Here is a 7,198-nt window from a genome sequence, read left to right on the forward strand (position 1 = left end):
CAGGACCCTGAACCCCCGAGGCATCCCACAGAGCCCATCTGCTGTGTTGTCTGAGGCCGGGGCGGGCTCCACATGTGAGTGCCATCATGCTCCTCTTATGTGTATGGAGGGGGGAGAGAGGTGGAGAGGGAGCCCAGGGACCGTGTGCCTGGGCCTTGCCCACCATGGAGCAGCAGCTGGGTGTCATGCAGGGGCCTTGGCCTTGCAGAGGGGGGCTGGGTTTCACCCACTGAGTCCCCAGGGAGAACTGACCACTGCTCTTGTTTCACCACAGCTGCAGCAGCTCCTCCATGGCCCCCAGGGAAGCCACGGGGAGGGGCAGGGGGCTGACATGCACCAGATGGTGCCAGGCAGCCTCCAGCCATTGCTGGCAGGCTTGCAGCAGCAAGTCCAAAAACTGGAGCAGAATGCCCAGGGCGAGCTCTGGCTCCATGGTTCCAACTGCGGCGGCGTCCCCAGTGGGAACCACTGACACAGTCAGGAAGAGAGGAAAACGCTTTGCTGTCCCTCGGCAAGGTAGGCAAGCAAGCGAAAAAGCTGAGAACTGGCTGTCCAGGGGGGTCCCTTTAAGCACGAGCCTGAGACAGCAGCCACACAAAGCAACTACTGACCTGATGCCCTGCCGGAACCGATTTCAGCCGCCCTTAAATGCGACCCAGCATCCAATCAGTGTGGCCGCTTTTCTGGAAAAACTTGCCAGCTGTCTATACTGGCTGCTTGAATTTCCGTAAAAGCACTGACTTCCAACTGTAAGAAATCAGTGCTTCTTGCGGAAATACTATTCTGCTCCCGTTCGGGCAAAAGTCCCTTTTGCGCAAAACTTTTGCGCAAAAGGGCCAGTGTAGACAGCTCAGATTTGTTTTGCGCAAAAAAGCTCCGATCGTGAAATTGGCAATAGGGGCTTTTGTGTGGAAAAGCGCGTCTAGATTGGCCACGGACGCTTTTCCGCAAAAAGTACTTTTGCGGAAAAGTGTCCGTGCCAATCTAGACGCTCTTTTCCAAAAATGCTTTTAATGGAAAAGCTTTTCCGTTAAAAGCATTTCTGGAAAATCATGCCAGTCTAGACGTAGCCTAAGTGTCTCTGCAACTCTGAGCCAGAAGGGGTTAAAGAGCAGCTGTGAGCCCAGATGGCTCCTCCTTGCTGCACCTGCAGGACTGCTCCAGTCAGAAGAGGAGCTGACCAAAGCTCCAGACAGGACTGGGACTGCCCGAGAGAGGGCAACAGGAGTCCTGGCTGCCAGGGGAAAAGGTCTGTCAGGGCCGAGCCGAGCGCTGAAGATGGGGGCCCGCAAGAAACCTTGACTACCTTGCCTCCATAGGCTCCGCCTACAAAACTCCCCAGAGTCACTGAGAAAAACAACAAAAGCTGCCACCATCAAGTGATTTACCCTAAAAAGAAAACAGGGGGAAGCACTTGAATTCCTCCCCAGGGGTATCCAAAGCTCTTTTGCTCCAGAAGAGCATGAGAGGAAAAAAAAAGAGAAAAACAAGCTGCCATCTCTGGTAGCTGACCACTTAGTCCAGGCAGGCAGGCGGGCAGGAACACACATACCCTGTTACTTTCCAGACACAGGAATCAAATTATTGCCTTAACAAAACGAAAGACACATTTGATAAAGCATGCTTGATTGCAAGGTGTTCCAGAGCAACTAAGCACAACAAGTGAAAACACAGAGAAAATCTCTGGGAACATCTTAGGGTATGTCTACACTAGCCCCCTAGTTTGAACTAGGGAGGCTAATGAGGGTGACCGAAATTGCAAATGAAGCTCGGGATTTAAATATCCTGCACTTCATTAGCATGTTCCTGGGCGGTCGCCATTTTGGAAATTGACTAGCTTGGAATAACTGCCCGCGTCTACACACGGCAGTGAAACGGGAGTTCGAAGTAAACTCCTAACTTGAATTAGCTGTTACTCCTCATGGAATGAGGAATCATAGAATCATAGAACCATAGAGCTGGAAGAGATCTCAGAAGGTCATCAAGTCCAGCCTCCTGCTCTAGGCAGGACCAATCCCACTAAATCAACCCAGCCAGGGCTTTGTCAAGCCGAGACTTAAACACCTCTAGGGATGGAGACTCCACTACTTCCCTAGGTAACCCATTCCAGTGCTTCATCACCCCCCTAGTGAAATAGTTTTTCCTAACATCCAACCTGGACCTCTCCCACTACAACTTGAGACCATTGCCTATAGTTTCCTGGATCATCCTTCTTCCATTTTTTGAAGATGGGCACTACATTTGCCTTTTTCCAATCATCTGGGATTTCTCCCGATCTCCACGACTTTTCAAAGATAATGGTCAAAGGCTCCTCAATGACATTTGCCAACTCCCTCAGTACCCACAGATGTATTAAGTCCGGACCCATGGATTTGTGTACGTTTAGCTTTTCTAAATAGTTCCTAACCTGTTCTTTACCCACCACGGGCTGTCCATCTTCATCCCATCTTGCGTCACTTAGCGCATTAGTCCGGGAATACAGAGGCAAAGAAAGCATTGAGTACTTCAGCTTTCCCCACATCATCTGTCACTAGGTTACCTCCTTCATCCAGTAGGGGCCGCACACCCTCTCTGATCACCTTCTTGTTAGCATGCCTGTAAAAACCTTCTTGTTATCCTTCAAATCCTTAGCCAGTCGCAATTCCATTTGTGCTTTTGCCTTCCTGATAACCCCCCGGCATTCTCTAGCTATACATTTATACCCCTCCCTGGTCTTTTATCCAAGTTTCCACTTTTTGTAAGCTTCCTTTTTGTGCTTAAGTTCACCAAGGATTTCCCCCGTAAGCCAATCCGGTCTCCTACCAGGTTTGCCTCTCTTGCTACACGTCGGGATGGTTTCTTTCTGTGTCTTCAATAAGGCTTCTTTAAAATACTGCCAGCTGTCGTGGACTCCTTTCCCCTTCATGTTAACATCCCAGGGGATTCTGACCATCAGGTCTCTGAGGGAGTCAAAATCTGCTTTTTTGAAGTCCAAAGTGTGTATTTTACTACTCTCTTTTCTTCCTTTGGTCAGGATCCTGAAATCTACCATCTCATGATAACTGCTTCTGAGGTTGTCACCCACCTCTACTTCCCCTATTAGTTCCTCCCTGTTTATGAGCAGAAGGTCAAGCTGCGCATGGCCCCTGGTTGGTTCCTTCAGCACTTGTGTCAAGAAGTTATCCCCAACATTCTCCAAAAACTTCCTGGATTGCCTGTGTACTGCTGTATTGGTTTCCCAACAGATGTCAGGGTGATTAAAGTCCCCCACGAGAACCAGGGCCTGTGATCTGGAAGCTTCTCTCAGTTGTCCGAAGAAAGCCGCATCTACCTTATCCACCTGATTCGGTGGCCTGTAGCAGACACCAACCACAACATCACTGCTGTTGTTTGCTCCTTTAAACTTAACCCATAGACTCTCAGCCAGTTTTTCTCCCTTTTTATACTGGAGTTCAGAGCAATCCTAGTGCTCTTACATATAGTGCAACTCTCCTCCTTTTCTCCCCTGCCTGTTCTTCCTGAACAGTCTATACCCTTCCATGACAGCGCTCCAGTCATCCCACCAAGTCTCTGTTATCCCAATTAAATAGGAGTTCGAACTAGGGGGCTAGTGTAGACGTACCCTTAGATAGTGAATGGGGGAGGGATTCACACAGAGAAGTTCAAACCAAACAACCAAAATAAAGGAAAAATACTCAGATTGCAACTATATACACTTTCCCCTCTGCTCATGATCCATGCTGATCTGTATTTCCAGGTCCCGGTTCACTCCCATGTCCAGTATTTCTTATAGGCAAGGTAATTCTGATTACTGCATTTGCTCCCTCCAGCCTTTAACTTAGAATCCGCACAAGGGAAGAGCAGACCAGGTATCTATATCCAATTCAAATTTCAGCACTCTATCCCCATTGGTTCTTCTGGCTCCCTGCCATTAACACCCTTAGCTACCTGAGTCTAACCCGTTAGGAGGCCAGCGCTCTTCTATCCATCACAGGGTTTATGACTGATAGCTCTCCCCGGCCCTAGAGAAGAGACTAGCCTTTCCCTAGAACTAGGGAGCCCTTCACCCAAACTGTGGCTGGATCACTTGCAAGGCTTTTGGCTGTGTCCTGGGCCGGGAAGGTAAGTAGTAGAAAGTGGCCCAGAGAGCATTCCCAAAGTACTGTGGGGTGCTTGCGATTGCTGCCAGCTGTCGGGCTCTTGGCCAGAGTTCTGTGGAGAGAAAGGACTCCGGATTCCCTAGCAACACGCTGTGAAGGGGGAAACCCCTTTTTCCATTCCCCCCCCCCCCCCCAGTGATGAAAGGGATTGAGGCACAGTAAGTCCCATTGTCAGGGTGCCCAACCCACAGGAGTCCGGGGTGGTCTGAAGAACCTTTCTCTTTTAGGGTTGTTAATTGGTGACCTGGCCAGATTCAGCAGCACCTGGAAGGCAGACGGCCACTGTATTAGAGTGATTTCTGGCAAGGGAGGCCAGAGATAGGCCAGAGCTCCTGCTGCCTCATCAGAGTCTCCCAGTCTGCTATGTAGTTACCCTGGCAACACTTGTCTGAGGCAGGGCAATGCTATTCCCATTTCACAGATGGGGAAGGGCTAGGCTGTAGTGCCACAGTTTATAATGCTGGAGCCTTGCAGAATTGAGAATTCTGTCACACAGCTGTCTTCAAAAGCCATCACCCTTAAATAAAGTCCCCATAGTCAAAGCTTCACTCTCATTTTACCAGTAAATTGTATCTAATTGAAAACCTGCACAACAGCAATAATGGGACTTTTGGCAGCAGTAATAAAGATATTCACTGTACAGACCTAAAACATGCATAATGCAGCTTTCACACACAGCGCTGTCAGCTCATTAGTCAAAAAGCCTGTTTTTGCAGCATTAATATTCCCTACAAACGTCAAAGCAAACATTTCAGATCCCAAAAGAATATTTTATATGGGTCTCAAAAGTCACTCACATTTATGTTTGTAATAGAAATGTAGCCGTGTTAGTCTGGTGTAGCTGAAGCAAAAGACAGGACTATGCAGCACTTTAAAGACTAACAAGATGGTTTATTAGGTGATGAGCTTTCGTGGGCCAGACCCACTTCCTCAGATCAAAATTTTGATCTGAGGAAGTGGGTCTGGCCCACGAAAGCTCATCATCTAATAAACCATCTTGTTAGTCGTTAAAGTGCTACATAGTCCTGTATTTATGTTTGTAGCTTGCAAATCTGGAAAGGTGTCAGGTGACGATGATTTTCCATCCACGAGTGGAGTGACTTCTGTCTTGTGCACCAATATTGAGGTCACTTGCACATGTCTGGATGTGTGCCACCGGGGCAGCTACCAGTTACTAACAAATATTTTAGATACATGTTGTGGAAGAAAGAATACTGAAACAAGGGATAATTATCACTATGTTGCAGCTATTCTCTGCCCCCCCCCCAGGGCCAATAGGGAGCAGATGGGGAACAAGGCATGAAGTAGACCCAAGAGGCTGTCTAGGTCCAATGTGAGAAGCACATGGAAAAAGACACACAGCCAGGTGAGGGAGAAGCTGCACCAAGCGAGGGAAGTGTGACTCTTTCCTGAAGACATCAGGATGGGGACCAGAGCAGTACAAGTGAAACTTGGAATTAAAAAAAAAAAGTGGGGCAGGGTGAAAAAAAAAGGTAAATCACTGCCCCCTCTCTACCACAAGGCTATTTTTAAACTTTTTAATAAGAGCTAACCACTCAGTGGCTATGTCTACACTGGCGGGTTCTTGCGCAAGAACGGCCATTCTTGCACAAGCACCCGCAGAGCATCCACACTGCCTGCCTGCTCTCATGCAAGAAGAGTTACAGTAAAGCGTCGGAAGACAGGGCTTCTTGCACAAGAGCTCCGTTGTTTTCTAACAGGTGTAAGCCCTCTTGCACGGGAGCTCTTGCGCAAGAAGGCAGTGTGGACGTGCAGCAGGGGTTTCTTGCTCAAGAAAGCCCTATGGCTAAAATGACCATCAGAGCTTTCTTGAACAAGAGAGCGCCCACACTGCCATGGATGCTCTTGCACAAAAGCACATGGCAGTGTGGATGTGTTCTTGTGCAAGAAGCTGCCAGTGTAGCCACAGCCAGCCTGTGTTCTCTCCCTCCAACTTCCCAAAAGGAAAGAAGGAACAATCATCAGTAACAAACAGCAGCTGCATTAAAGCAACACTATCTGCTCACTTCACACTTAGAAGAGGACACTGTCACTCCTCATGGTTAGCGAGACCAAACACTTTGGCTGTGTCTACATTGGCATCCCTTTCCGGAAAAGCGATGCTAATGAGACACTTGGGAATTGCAAATCCGCGGGGGATTTAAATATCCCTTTCAAGTAGGAATAAGGGATCCTCTGGAAAAGGGCTTATTTTCCAGAGAATCGCGTCTACACTGGCGCTTTTCTCCGGCAAAAACCCCGAGCTGGAAAAAAGCGGCAGCCATGTAAATGCAAATGCTGCAGGGGATATTTAAATCCCCCGCGGATTTGCAATTCCGAAGTGTCTCATTAGCATCCCTTTTCTGGAAAGGGATGCCAATGTAGACACAGCCTTTCAGATGCACTTCTCTAGTTACGAATGATTGAAATGATCCCTGAAAGTACAGTCTTAACAGGACACTGCTTGGATATACACCTACACTAATGAGCATACGCTTCTTCTCGTGGAGAACATTTTCATACAACACTTAGAAAACTAAAGAACAGAAATAACATTAACAAAGTGCTCCTCATTAAAATACACTCTGCCAGATTTAGAAATCTGCATATTAGAATATGTTCCATGGCCCTATTTACAGAAACACACTTTGGGCTCCTCTATATCACACAACAGTTATCAGACACACATCCTGATTAGCATGTGGAGCACCTGGCGGACAATCAAAATCTCTTGCTTTTACTTCCTGAAACTGCAATGCCTCGGGCTCCTCTACGTCATATGACAGTTATCAGACACAGAGGATGCTGACAGATCAGACCTTTTTAGCCATCTCTGCAGCTGTTTCTCCCACTTGCTCCCCATCTGTTCTAAAAGCTGGTGATCTGTTCTAAAAGACGATGATGGTTCCATGTTACTGGGGGCACTGCACTAAATAAATAGCTCTCAACTTTATAGACAACTGTACCCTTTTCAGGATTCTGATTTACCTTGTGTCCCACCAAAGGTATATCTAGAAAAGCACAATTTTTTTGAAAAAGCGATTCGGTTTATCTAAGGA

General features: G+C 47.7%; 1 pseudogene; it reads right to left on the reverse strand.

The window, feature by feature from the left end:
* Positions 1-6,062: 6,062 nt before the first annotated feature.
* On the reverse strand, positions 6,063-6,265 carry LOC112547364 (small nucleolar RNA U3; annotated as a pseudogene).
* Between the last annotated feature and the right edge of the window lie 933 nt (positions 6,266-7,198).

This window comes from Pelodiscus sinensis, chromosome 20 (genome assembly GCF_049634645.1).
Source record: "Pelodiscus sinensis isolate JC-2024 chromosome 20, ASM4963464v1, whole genome shotgun sequence".
NCBI classification, from domain to species: domain Eukaryota; kingdom Metazoa; phylum Chordata; order Testudines; family Trionychidae; genus Pelodiscus; species Pelodiscus sinensis.